This window comes from Sus scrofa, chromosome 2 (assembly GCF_000003025.6).
Source record: "Sus scrofa isolate TJ Tabasco breed Duroc chromosome 2, Sscrofa11.1, whole genome shotgun sequence".
Taxonomy (NCBI): Eukaryota; Metazoa; Chordata; class Mammalia; order Artiodactyla; family Suidae; genus Sus; species Sus scrofa.
The window spans coordinates 82,760,116-82,774,808 of NC_010444.4; the positions used below are offsets into that span (position 1 = coordinate 82,760,116).

At 44.4% G+C, this 14,693-nt stretch overlaps 1 protein-coding gene across 3 annotated transcripts in view; it reads left to right on the forward strand.

Moving 5' to 3' along the window:
* The window catches only part of ARHGEF28 (Rho guanine nucleotide exchange factor 28), a 341,373-nt gene continuing 327,318 nt past the window's right edge, over positions 639 to 14,693 (forward strand). For 2 of the 3 annotated variants that reach the window (XM_021084441.1, XM_021084442.1), the window contains exon 1: positions 1,272 to 1,547. The gene's annotated coding sequence lies outside the window, so the exon portion shown is untranslated. Of the gene's footprint in view, positions 779 to 1,271; positions 1,548 to 14,693 lie in introns of those variants that run through there. The other variant, XM_021084443.1, reaches the window with a different exon arrangement.

A 14,693-nucleotide genomic window follows, 5' to 3' on the forward strand; every position in this document is an offset into this window, starting at 1 on the left:
AGCTCAGTGGTAATGAATCCGACTAGTATCCATGAGGATGTGGGTTTGATCCCTGGCCTCACTCAGTGGGTTAAGGATCTGGAGTTGCCCTGAGCTGCAGAGTAGGTTGCAGACGAGGCTTGGATCTGGTGTTGCTGTGGTGCAGGCTGGTGGCTACAGTTCTGATTCGACCCATAGCCTAGGAACTTCTATATGCCATGACTGCGGCCCTAAAAAAGCCAAAAAAAAAAAAAAAAAAAAAAAAGAAGGCAATGCCCGAGGTCAAGCCTTGGGGTCCCAGCTTTGTAAAAGTAGGAGCTGGGATTACAGCATGGGGCCAAGTGTGCAATGCCAAGGTGGGGCCCCTTTATCAAGACAGAAGCCTGGACCTTTGCCTTGGAACAAGGCTAAGGACTTCAGCCACAAGACAGGGTTTTCTTGCGCTCTTCTTCAGCCTAATCCTCTTTCTCCTGCGCTCTGTCAGCAAGGTGGGCTGAGCAAGGTGAAGACACCCATAGGGAGGTGAAAATGGGCAAGACCCTGAAGAGGTGTTGGTGACAGCTGGGGAGCGGTGTCTTGATGTCCAGCTCCCTGCGGCTGCACCCCTGTGCTGGCTCTGTGGGCGGCAGGTCTTCACAGAGACTCAGGGTAAGGTAATTAGGAGGAAAGTCAAATCAGCAATTTTGCCTCTTAAAGCTGCGGTCATCATCTGAAGTCTGTTTTCCCAAGGCCTGGCTGACGGAGAGGGCTTCTCCGCTTGGGACTGTGATCAATTCCAACCGGAAAAGTGCGTTGGATGGTAAGGAAGCCCTCACATTGCTGTTCATGGTAAAAAACATGGTTGCATGTTTCTGAATTATGACAACTTCCCAAGGAGCCCCTTTCAGGCGTGAACAAATAGAGAATCACAGCTGGCAAAGCTCTGGGCTTGAACAAGAGGGCATCTACTGATATTTCAGTAAGAACTGGGCCATGTTATGTCACAAGTGTGGTGGCTTTTAGCCGAGGACATCCTGGGCCTCCCTGGGGCCCAGCACGTCTCCCTCCAGAGGCGGGCAGCCAGCCCCTCGCTCAGGCGGCGGCGAGGCGAAGCTGGTGGGGCCCCGGAAGGCACGGGGACCGCCACCCGCGAGCAATCTCGTGCGCCCGGGCCGGGAGCTCCGGCCCGTCCCGCCGCTCGGGGCCGGGGAGGGAGGTCCGGGCGGGAGGGGGCTGGCGGAGCCCGCGCGCTTGGGCAGCTTCAGGTTTCCTCCTGGAGCCGGTGTCGGGCGCGGCGGCGGGCGGGCCGGGCCATGTGATGCCGGGCCCGGGAGGCAGGCAGGCGGGGATCCAGCGGCAGCCGGCAGGCGTGGAGCGAGCCGGGCGGCCCCCGCAGCGGGCACAGCCAGCCAGGCCCGGGAGCGCGGCCTGGGCTCCGCCCCTTCTCGCTGGCCGGGCCGCGCGCCGCCGGGCGTGGGCCGCTTCGGGAGAGCCTCCCCGGCTCCCGCGGCGCGTTCTGGGCGCCCTCGAGTAGGGCGCGGGGGCAGCGCCTCGCTCGGGCGCCGAAGGCTGCGGGGCCGCAGCGTCGGGTAAGTGCTCTGTGGAGGCTCCATCCCCTGCGTCTCCCGGCCACCCGGGGCGGAAAAGTTTGTCCGCCCTCCCTGAGTTCGCCCTCCCGGAGCTGCTTTCTCCGCGGTCTCCCGGGGGACGCGAGGTGGAAAGGGGGTGCTGCCGCAGGCTCGGCGGCTCGGGCGATGGCCGCCGCCTCCCGGTCCCTTGGGGCCGGCAACAAGTGCAGAGGCTGCGCGGCCCGCGGGGCGGCGGCGGCAGCGGCAGCCGCAGCTGCTGTTAAGCGCAAGGTCGCCCGAGTGGCGCGGCCCCTCGCCCATGTCGGCCGCGCTCCGGGGACCCAGGATGCGGGGGGTAGGGGTGAGTGGTGGTAGCCTGGCCGGTGTCCTTCGGGCGCCAGGGAAATAAATGGCCCTCTTGCGGTGGAGAGGGAGAGCCTCGAAAGCTAAGGTCTTCCCTCCCCATCAGTGCCTGGCTCCGGGGTGAGGGTGATTGGCAGGGCCAGGTCCCCAGAGAGCAGCAGACCAGGAGGAAGGTCAGCACACAAGCGCTAACATTTCTCTCATGTGGAAACATGTGTTGTGTTTTAAAAGGCATCGTAGTTATCTTGGTTAGGAGAGGCGACCAGAATTCCTTTGGACTACCTTAGGATTATTTTATGGATCTGTGTTCCCCTCGGGTACCTGGGATGTGGGTAGTGGTTCCCTAACCTTCGCGTGCTGGGAGTATAAAGGGGCGCATAAAACGGCCTGTGTCTGGCCAAGGAATCATCCTTGCCTCTGCAGGGCTTTGGGAAGCTGGGTGCTCAGGCCGCCTTGGAAACCTAGGTTTCTCGGACACCAATTAGATTTCCAGGGGAGAATCCATCTGCTTCCCTGGGAACCCACAGCGTCCCCCTCCGCCCCCCATTGGTCACAGCTGGCAGAAACCTCTGGGCTTGCGCAATTTCTCCCTTCTTGACCCCTGCCTGGGTCGCGACAGATCTCTGCAGACTCAGAGTTAAAGAGGTTTATCAGCAGGCCCCGCGACAAATGGGTAAGAAATACGAAAAAGAACTGATCATTTGGGGTCCCTAGAGTTTCTGTTTTTTTTTTTTTTTTTTTTTTTTTTTTGTTGTTGTTGTTGTTGTTAAAAGCTTTGCCATCTCTTGTTCTAGGCCCTGAAGATGTCAGGGGAATTGAAGTCCCGTTCTCACAACAAAAACAAAATTGAAGACCCGTCCTCTTAGGTTTTTGTGGGTTGCTCTTTGCACATAGTAATCCGAGCAAAGTGACAGCTTTACCTGGGAAGATATTTATTTATTTATTGTCTTTTTGCCATTTCTTGGGCCACTCGTGCTGGGTATATGGAGGTTCCCAGGCTAGGGGTCTAATCGGAACTGTAGCTACCGGCCTACACCAGAGCCGCAGCAACTCGGGATCCAAGCTGCATCTGTGACCTACACCACAGCTCATGGCAACGCCAGATCCTTAACCCACTGAGCAAAGCCAGGGATCTAACCCACAACCACATGGTTCCTAGTCGGATTCGTTAACCACTGAGCCACAACGGGAACTCCTGGGAAGCTTTTTAATATGTCTGTTCTGGGTTTTTATATACACATTCTTAAAGCACATAGGTATTCGTCTTATCTTGATTAATGGTCAAGCTGACTCCTTTGGAATTTTTTTTTTTTTTTTTCCTTTTTAGGGCCGCACCTGTGGCATAAGGGAGGTTTCCAGGCTAGGGGTCTAATTGGAGCTACAGCTGCTGGCCTATGCCACAGCCACAGCAATGCCAGATCTGGGCTGAGTCTGCAACCTACACCACAGCTCCCAGCAATGCTGGAGCCTTAACCCACTGAGGGAGGCCAGGGATCGAACCTGCAATCTCATGGTTCCTAGTCGAATTTGTTTCCACTGCGCCACGAGGGAGCTCCTGGAATATTTGGAGGAAAAGAAATTACTACTTCGAAAACTTTTGGAATTTTCTTATTTAACAGTATTTCAGAGTAATGTTCTCATGTGGGCTTTCTGGGTGATTATTGTGTTCATTCTTTGATCATATAGGAAGTTGGATGGCATCAGTCCTCATATTTCGTGGTCAGGGAAACTGAGGCTGGGTGCTAGCTATTGGGTGTGTGACTCAGATGAATTTCCTGGCCGATGGGAGAACGGAGAACAGAGAATCAGTGTTTGTCCTGCTTTTGATTGTGTTTTCTTCCTTATCAAAACAACATAACCTGGCCAACCAAGAACAGGTTATGTAACAGGTGTGTCGTTAGACTTTCCTTTGAAGCACCTCTCCTGTCCTTTTAGCCGTTTAGAAACACTTAAAGGTAAAGAGGAAAACAGTAGTTGGTAACTAGGCTCTATGAAATTTCATCGGGGCCTCACTTGTGTTTCACACCTCTTTTTGAATCATGTGAGTACTGCAGAAAAGTTTGGAATATTTTCTCATTGTGTTCTTATAAGAAACTACTGTTGTGGCTAAGATTTAAATTGCGTAGGAATTTCAGGTGAGCCCTGATACATGACCTTCTTTAGTATGTGCCATATGAGAAAAGCAAATGTGTTTTAAATGGGTTTTAAAACAAATAGGGGACTATAATATTACTTCTTTATTAAGCATTCTGTATAGAATTGGCAGCCACTCTATTGGTACTTAAGCTCTAACTTCTAGTTCGGCCAGAGTTTGTGACCAAGTACTGACTCCCCAGAAAACAAGATTTATGATATAAATGTCAGAAAACCCTTAACAATTGGGATGTGTCCAGAATGATACTGCAGAGAGCCTAAATTACTCGCAAACTCTCAGGCTGACTGTGATTTTATTATGCTTTAATTTGCTGATCAGATATGACAGATCTGGTTTATGTAGGTTTTGTCTAATTGCAGTTGTATTTATGTTGCTTTTGTGAAGCAGAGAAGCTATAGGCTATTTTTTCCTGTGACCTTAAATTTCTTGTGAAGAGATGGGTTAAGCTGGCCAATTCCCAGTGAGAGTTCTAAATGAAAAAAAAAAAAAAGTGTTATATTTGAAGTGCACCAAATTCAGGGAATTTTGCCATGTTAGAGTTGTACTGTAAATATTATTCCATGCTATAGGGCTTGAGGCCAGATCCTTTCCTTAGGCAAAAATGGGCTTTAGAGATGTTTTTCTTACTAAGCGAAGGTCAGGTTCTATACCACAGAGCATTTTGCCCTGATTGGCTGGTACACTGCCATTTCTGTCCAGTCTTTATAATCCTCAGTCCCTTTTTATTATTCTGGTATCTAAAAGTCTTGAGAGTTCAAAGCAGTGTCACTCTGCTCTTTTGCCATTTCAACAGTCTTTATATGCTCCTCTCTTTCTGTGAACATTTTCTTTCCTTACATTTTTTTTTTATTGGAATACAGTTGAATTACAAATTTGGGTTAATTTCAGGCATACAGCAAAGTGAATTTGGTTACACAAATATCCATTCCTCTGTGGACATTTTCTTAAATTCATTCAACAAATATATATATATATATATACACACACACACACACACACACACACACACATGTATATATATATATATATTTTTTTTTTCTGCCTTTTCTAGGGCTGCACCTGCGGCATATGGAGGTTCCCAGGCCAGGGGTCTAATTGGAGCTGTAGCCACTGGCCTATGCCAGAGCCACAGCAATGGGGGATCCGAGCCGCATCTTCGACCTACACCACAGCTCATGGCAATGCCAGATCCTTAAACCTGTGAGCAAGGCCAGGGATCAAACCCGCAACCTCATGGTTCCTAGTCGGATTGGATTCGTTAACCACTGAGCCACAACGGGAACTCCATCATTCAACAAATATTTGAGGGCTTACTCTGTGCCTGGCGCTGCTCTTTGTTAATTCTCTGGACTGAGGATTTCGTGTCTAAGGCAATGCTCTTCCGATTTTAGGATTTTTAGGATCTGTTGCATTTTGAGTGGGCTTCTGCACACTCGACACCAAGACATGTGGCTGATAAAATGTCAGGTGATTTTTTTTTTTTTCTGTGATAGTGCATCTTCTTAACTTGACTGCAATTTTCCTCCTGAAATTTGATCTTCAGAGCAATTATAATTTGTTTATTTCTACCATTATTGCTCCTGGACTTCTTCTCCTGGATGTTCAAGATAATGAAGTTTGACATCCTTTTCAGTATGGAGGAAAGTAAAATACTTAATCAAATACTGGGCATTTGTTCCAGTGATCTAGGTTTAGAATACTTTTATAAAAAGTGTATTTTAATCTTCAGAGGTGTATTCTCTTATATGAGTGCTCAATTTATTAATTTGAGCCTTGATTTCTATAGAACCCTGATGTACAAGGAGTGACTCCTAGCCGTAAGTGAAGGCCAGCCTAGGCGGAGGTGGGCAGTAACTCCTTCGCTGTATGTAGCAGTGTGAGTAGAACAAGCCATCAGATAGCATTCTGCCTGTTTCAAGTGGCAGGCTGTGCCACTGGTGTTCACACGATCCTTTTGCCTTTAAAAATGCCTAAAATGTTCATGTGCTTTCTGCATTTCCTTCACATGTACTGACATTCCCTTAATAAATTATCAAGAAATATACTGCTTATATGAATGAACTGTAGGGTTTCGCTCTTAAATTCAATATCAAACACTAATGATCATGCCCTTTTCAGGCTTGCTCCTCTTCTTCCCTCATTTTATAATTTAAAGCAATTCTCTTGCGTCAATTACAACAAAGTGGTTAAGAGTGGGCCCCTGGAGTCAGCCTGTCTCATTAGATGGCCCTGACTCTGTCCCCGCTCTCCACATCAGGTTCCCCATCTGTAAAATGGGGATAATCGTTGTAACCTGCCCTCTAGGGTTGTTGGCAGGATTCAGTGAGTTAGCCAGGAGCCCTTCTAGCAGTGCCTGGCAGAGATTAAGTACCGGAAAGTGATGGTTGTAGTTATAGCAAATGGAAAGCAGGCATTTTTACAAAAGGAGCCGGAGCAGGTTTTCCCGGTTTCAGAAGGCAGTGAGGTGTCAGTGTGATCTCAGGAGGAAGTGCCCTAGGCTGGAGTCCAAGGCAGGGATGGAGACGGTGGCCTGTGACCTCTTGGCTGTGTACCCTTGGGCACATGTGCCCCCTCCTTGGGTCTCAGCGTCCTTCTCTGGTAAAATGGAAGGGAGCAGCCTTCATAGTCTCTAAGGACCTGCCATTTCTAACACTCTGTACTTTTCAGAAATTTGAGGGTGAGGAGGGCATCTGGCAGTTCGGCCTTTCCTGTCTTGGGCAGCACAGCCAGGAATGTACTGTCTGCAGGGTCAGTACTGTGCCTGCAGCGGGCGGTCCATAAGCATTTGAAGCGATTATGAAATAATACTATTAACTTAGCTCACCTGGATCACCAGACAGTCATCAGGTTGAAATGACTCAGTTATCTTTTCTGGACTTGGTCCAGAGAGATTTCAGACATGGACGTCTGGGTCCCATGCATGAGGGTCATAGGCCACCCTGCTCCCTTTCTTCTGCAGAGTCCCCCACATAGAAGAAGGGGGACGGGGTAGCTCTGGGAAGGTGAAAGACAAGTGGGCTCATTATTTCTGAATTTCATGATGAAGAATATCCACACCTGATACACAGGGAAACCTCCCCAGTGGCCTTTGCAGGGCTCCTGTAAACCAGAAGGGCTTGGAGCAAAGGCAGTCTCATTAAGGACTTCTAAGTATTGGTGAAGATCGAGAGGTTTTCATTGGGCTGGATGGTTCAGGTGCCGTCCCTCTGGGGCAGATTCGTCTCTTCTCCCTAAAACCATTGCTTCTTATCTGTGCATGGCCCTTCGTCAACAGTTTTCTTCATTTTCTTACTCTCCCAGCTTCTTGGTTTGCTGTGTGTCCAGGAGTCAGTTTTGGAAAGTTGTGGGTGCTTAGTGATTTGTGAGATGATGGGTTATTTGAGCCCCTCACCCAGGATTCTGAGCGTGGCTGTTAATTGGAACCACCTCGGTTCAGAATCCGTTTGCTTCGGCCTGGCATCATTTTTAAAAAAGGTAACTTATAAAAGGGGTTGCTAGCTACTTACCGAATCGTTAGTGTTTCTGGCCTTCTGCCTCTGACAGTATCCGGGAAAAGCTAATTCTTGTGGTCTTCCTTTAAAGATACCTGCAAGTCACCTGCCTCCTCTCGTGACTCCTGGCTCCCATCAGCCGGGGCCAGTAACTGCCTGTGGAACATGCCATGTAGTCCTAACTTCCTCGATTTGGTTCCTTTGTTTCCTTTTCTTTTCTAGCTAAAACCTCTTGCAGTCCTCAAAACAAGCTCAAACCACCATCTCTCAGAAACTGTTGAGTAAGTTCTCAGCTTTCCAACCTGACTGTAGGCCCAGTGATGACAGGGCCCCCGATTTAGGCTGTTATGAAGTCTAAAGCAGCGTATACGTACACTGGTTGGTTGGTTGGTGGTTTTTCCAACTGTCCTATCAACAAGTCCTTCTGGTTTACCACATCTCCACGAAGGCTAATGGCGATGTTTTCCCGCCTATCAGGTGTGAATTGCATTGGAAAATATTGGGGTACAGAGGAGGCAAGGAAAATGTTGCTCAAGAGATTAAATTCCTAGTCCCCTCTCTGACGTAAATGAGAGGTTCCTTAGGCCTCTCGTAGGAAACTGTACATTCTGTCTGGGGAAAGGAATGAAATTCTTGTTCAGAGGTAAGAGTTACAGCATTGAAGGAAACCTGAAAGGGGGTTTTCTCTCTTTTTTAGCAGACACACAATCCCCTTGTGTTACCTGTCTCCCAAAGGTTGACCATTTCAGTACTGTCCTTGGATGCGTTCAGCGGTGGGGGACCAGTAATGACAAAGATACCCCCATCTGTCTTTGTTTTTCCCCTCAAATTTGTTTTTATTTGTTTATTTATTTATTGTCTTTTTTAGGGCCATACCCACAGCATAGGGAGGTTCCCAGGCTAGGGGTCCAATTGGAGCTATAGCCGCCGGCCTACACCACAGCCACAGCCATGCCAGATCCAAGCCATGTCTGTGACCTACACCACGGCTCACGGCAACGCTGGATCCTTAACCCACTCAGTGGGGCCAGGGATCGAACCTGCATCCTCATGGATACTAGTCAGATTTGTTTCTGCTGAGTCATGATGGAAACTCCTCACCTCAAATTTAGATACACCAATTATTTGTCCAAGTGTGCAACATGATTTGATATACATGTGCGTTGCCGAATGATTACCAAGTTCAAGGTAATTAACACATCCATCACCTCACAGAGTTAGCTTTTTTGTGACAAGACCAAAGATCTACTCTCAGCAACTTTCCAGTTTATAGTATGGTATTATTAACTATAGTCACCAGGGGGTCCTTAGATCCTCAGAACTTTTCACGAGGTACAGACTCTCAGTTATATCTCCTTATTTCCTCATTCCCCAAGCCCTGTAAGCCACCATTCTATTCTGTTTTTGTGAAGTGGACCTCTTTTTTTTTTTTTTTTTTTTTTAAGATTGCATATATTACTGATGTCATGAACATGCAGTATTTGTCTTTTTGTGACTGGCTTATTTCACTTAGCATTAGGCTCTCCAGTTCATCCATGTTGTTGCAAAAGGAAAGATTTCTGTTTTAAATGGCTGAATAATATTCCACTGTGTTACATACATCACATTTTCTTTATTCATTCATTTGTTGATGGACACAGGAAGTTATGACCATGTCTTGGCTATGATATATAATGCTGCAATGAACACAGGAGTGCTGAAATATCTTTGAGATAGGGATTTCATTTCTTTCGGCTATGTACCCAGAATTGGGGTTGCTGGATCATATGGTAGTTTATTTTTAATTTTTTGAAGAACTGCCATCCAATTTTCCATAGCGGCTGTACCAATTTACATTCCAGCCAATGGTTCACCAGTGTTCCCTTTTCTCTACATCTTCACCAGTGTTTCTCTCTCTCTCTCTTTTTTTTTTTTTTTTTTTTTTTGGTCTTTTGTCCTTTTTAGGGCTGCACCTATGGCACACAGAAGTTCTCAGGCTAGGGGTCTAATCAGAGCTATAGCTGCTGGCCTACGCCACAGCCACAGCAATGCCAGATCTGAGCCGTGTCTGTGACCTACACCACAGCTCACGGCAACACCGGATCCTTAATCTACCGAGTGAGGCCAGGGATCGAACCCACAACCTTATGGTTCCTAGTCGGATTTGTTTCTGCTGTGCCACAATGGGAACTCCTCTCTTATTTTTTGGTAATGGCCATTGTAACAGGTGTGAGGTGATCTGATTGTGATTTTGATTTTCATTTCCCTGACTGGTGATGTACTCCCACTTGATTTTTTTGCATTTGTTGCTTGTTTTTTTGGTGTCGTGTTCAAAAATTATTGCCAAGACTGATGTTAAGGAGTTCACCCTGCCATGTCTTCTTCTAGGAGGCTTAGGATTTCAGATCTTACAAGTCCTTAATCCATTTCAAATTGATTTTTGTGAGTAGAATAAACTGTGGTCCAATTTTATTCTTTCTCATATTCTTTCTTTAATCCATTTCAAGTTAATTTTTGTTAGTAGAGTAAGACTGTGGTCCAATTTTATTCTTTCCACTTTTCCCAACACCATTTACCAAAGAGATTATACTTTTGCCTTTAATATTTATGGCTTCCTTGTTAAATATTGACCATATATGCATGGGTTTATATTTGGTCTTTCAACTCTGTTCCATTGATCTTTGTGTCTGTTTTTAAGCTGTACCATACTGTTTTGATTACTGTAGTTTTGCAATCATCCAAAATCAGGATGCATGATGCTTCCAACCTTGTTCTTAATATTGCTGTGGCTGTTCAGGGTCTTTTGTGGTTCCGTACAGATTTTAGGACAGTTTTTTCCTATTTTTATGAAAAGTCATTGGAATTTTGATAGGGATTAGATTGAATCTATAGATAGGTTTGGGTAGTATGGACATTTAAACAATCTTAACTCCTTTGATTCACGAACATGAATATCTTTCCATTAGTTTGTCTTCAATTTCTTTAATGTCTTTTTTTTTTCTTCTTTTTGCAGCTGCACCTGTGGCATATGGAAGTTCCTGGGCTAGGGGTTGATTTAGAGCTGCATATAAACCTATACCACAGTCACAGCAACAACACTGGAGCCAAGTCGCATCTGTGACCTACACTGCAGCTTGCTGCAATGCCAGATCCTTAACCCACTAAGCGAGGCCAGGGATCCAACCCCCCTCCTCACAGAGTCAGGTTCTTAACCCACTGAGCCACAGTGGGAACTCTTCTTTAATGTCTTATAGTTTTTGGTGTATAGATCTTTCACTTCTTTGGTTAAATAGTATCTTACTGTTCTGATACATTGTTTTCTTCATTCTTCAGATAGTGTGCAGAAATAAAACAGATTTTTGTATGTTGATTTTGTGTTCTGCAACTTTACTGAATTCATTCATTAGGTCTAACAGTTCTTTGGTGGAGTACTTGGGATTTTCTATACAAGATCATGTCATGGGCAAACAGACAATTTTACTTCTTTTTGGATTGGATGCCTTTTAATTCTTCTTGTCTAATTGCTATAGCTAGCACTTCCAGTTCTATGTGGAACAGGAGTGGTAAGGGGATTTCCTTGTCTTGTTCCTGATCTTGGAGGGAAAGCTTTCAACCTTCCACTGTGGAATATAGTATTAGCTGTGGGTTTGGCATATATAGTCTTTAATATGTTGTGGTATATTCATTCTATACCCAATTTATTGAGAGGTCTTATTAAAGGATGTTGAATTTTTGTCAAATGCATATTCTGCATTTATTTTTTTTTATTTTTTCTTATTTTTTTATTTTCCCACTGTACAGCAGGGGGGTCAGGTTATCCTTACATGTATACATTGCAATTACAGTTTTTCCCCCACCCTTTCTTCTGTTGCAACATGAGTATCTAGACATAGTTCTCAATGCTATTCAGCAGGATCTCCTTGTAAATCTATTCTAAGTTGTGTCTGATAAGCCCAAGCTCCCGATCCCTCCCACTCCCTCCCCCTCCCATCAGGCAACCACAAGTCTCTTCTCCAAGTCCATGATTTTCTTTTCTGAGGAGATGTTCATTTGTGCTGGATATTAGATTCCAGTTATAAGTGATATCATATGGTATTTGCCTTTGTCTTTCTGGCTCATTTCACTCAGGATGAGATTCTCTAGTTCCATCCATGTTGCTGCAAATGGCATGATGTCATCCTTTTTTATGGCTGAGTAGTATTCCATTGTGTATATATACCACCTCTTCCGAATCCAATCATCTGTCGATGGACATTTGGGTTGTTTCCATGTCCTGGCTATTGTGAATAGGGCTGCAATGAACATGCGGGTGCATGTGTCTCTTTAAGTAGAGCTTTGTCCGGATAGATGCCCAAGAGTGGGATTGCAGGGTCATATGGAAGTTCTATGTATAGATTTCTAAGGTATCTCCAAACTGTTCTCCATAGTGGCTGTACCAGTTTACATTCCCACCAGCAGTGCCGGAGGGTTCCCTTTTCTCCACAGCCCCTCCAGCACTTGTTATTTGTGGATTTATTAATGATGGCCATTCTGACTGGTGTGAGGTGGTATCTCATGGTATTTTTGATTTGCATTTCTCTTATAATCAGCGATGTTGAGCATTTTTTCATGTGTTTGTTGGCCATCTGTATATCTTCTTTGGAGAAATGTCTATTCAGGTCTTTTGCCCATTTTTCCATTGATTGATTGGTTTTTTTGCTGTTGAGTTGTATAAGTTGCTTATATATTCTAGAGATTAAGCCCTTGACAGTTGCATCATTTGAAACTATTTTCTCCCATTCTGTAAGTTGTCTTTTTGTTTTCTTTTTGGTTTCCTTTGCTGTGCAAAAGCTTTTCAGTTTGATGAGGTCCCATGGGTTTATTTTTGCTCTAGTTTCTATTGCTTTGGGAGACTGACCTGAGAAAATATTCATGATGTTGATGTCAGAGAGTGTTTTGCCTATGTTTTCTTCTAGGAGTTTGATGGTGTCCTGTCGTATATTTAAGTCTTTCAGCCATTTGGAGTTTATTTGTGTGCATGGTGTGAGGGTGTGTTCTAGTTTCATTGCTTTGCATGCAGCTGTCCAGATTTCCCAGCAATGCTTGCTGAATAGACTTTCCTTTTCCCATTTTATGTTCTTGCCTCCCTTGTCAAAGATTAATTGACCATAGGTGTCAGGGTTTATTTCCGGATTCTCTATTCTGTTCCATTGGTCTGTCTGTCTGTTTTGGTACCAGTACCACACTGTTTTGATGACTGTGGCTTTGTAGTATTTCTTGAAGTCTGGGAGAGTTATGCCTCCTGCTTGGTTTTTGTTTCTCAGGATTGCTTTGGCGATTCTGGGTCTTTTGTTGTTCCATATAAATGTTTGGATTGTTTGTTCTAGTTCTGTGAAAAATGTCATGGGTAATTTGATAGGGATTGCATTGAATCTGTAGATTGCTTTGGGTAGTATGGCCATTTTTACAATATTGATTTTCCCATTCCAGGAACATGGAATCTCTTTCCATGTCTTTACATCTTCTTTGATTTCTTTGATTAAAGTTTTATAATTCTCGGCATATAGGTCCTTTACCTCCTTGGTCAGGTGTATTCCGAGGTATTTGATTTTGTGAGGTACAATTTTAAAAGGTATCGTATTTTTGTATTCCTTTTCTAATGTTTCATTGCTGGTATACAGAAATGCAACTGACTTCTGAATGTTAATCTTATATCCTGCCACTTTGCTGAATTTATTATTCAGTTCAAGGAGTTTTGGGGTTGAGTCCTTAGGGTTCTCTATGTATAGTATCATGTCATCTGCATACAGTGACAGTTTTATCTCTTCTCTTCCTATATGGATGCCTTTGCTTTCTTTTGTTTGTCTAATTGCTGTGGCTAGGACTTCCAAAACTATGTTGAAGAGCAGTGGTGAGAGTGGGCATCCCCGTCTTGTTCCAGATATATTCTGCATTTATTAACTAATTTATTGATTTCTTTATGTTTCTTTTTTCATCAATGTAGATGATGATCACTGTAAAGCCCTCTAGAACTGCCTTTGTTAGCTCCCATAAGTGTTTTGGTATGTTGTGTTCGTCTTTTTGTCGCAAGAGTTTTTTGACTTTTCTTTTGATTTCATCTTTGACCAATTGCTTTTTCAGAAATGCGTTCTATTTCCCACGCCTGATTTTTTTTTTTTTTTTTGTCTTTTTAGGGCTGTGCCCATGGCTTATGCAACTTCCCAGCTAGGGGTCAAATCAGAGCTTGCAGCTGCTGTCCTGTGCCACAGCCATAGCAACGCAGGATCCAAGCCAAATCTTTGACTTACACCACAGCTCATGGCAATGCCAGATCCTTAACCCACTGTGTGAGGCCAGGGATCGAACCCACATCCTCATGGATACTGTTCGGGTTTGTCACCGCTGAGCCACAATGGGAACTCCCCACATATTTGATTTTATGCTGGCTTTCCTCCTCTTATTGATTTCTAGGTTCATACCATTGTGGGTTGAAAAAGATATTTGAAATGACTTTCGTCTTCTTAAATTTATTAAGATTCATTTTGTGACCCAACATATGCTGTATCCTAGAGGATGTTCTGTGTGTGCTTGAGAACAATGTGTGTTCTGATGTGGGATGGAATGTTTTGTATGTTTGTTAGGTCCATTTGGCCTAAAGTGTAGTTTAAGCCCATTATTTCCTTATTGATTTTCTGTCTGGAGGATCTATCCATTGTTGAAAGTGAATTATTAAAGTCTCTTATCTTGCACTGCTGTCTATGTCTGCTTTCAGATCTGTTGATAATTGTTTAATAGATTTAGGTGCTCCAATATTGGGCATGCATATAATTACAGTTGTTATACTTTTTGATGAATTGACCTCATTTTTGTATAATGATCTTATTTGTCTCTTGTTGTAGCCTTTCACTTAAAGTTTATTTTGTCTCATAAGTATAGTCATCCCTGATCTTTTAGGTTACATTTGCATGGAGTATCTTTTTCTCTTCTTTCACTTTTAGCCTATGAGTGTCGTTAAAGTTTAAGTGAGTCTCTTATAGGAAGCATATGCTGGGGTCTTGTGTTTTATCCATTCAGCCACTATTTGTCTTTTAAATTAAACCATTTACATTTATAGTAATTTAGTTATTTATGGGTAAGGATATACTGTTGACATTTTGTTAATTGCTTTCTGAATGTTTTGCAGTTCCTTTGATTTTCTTC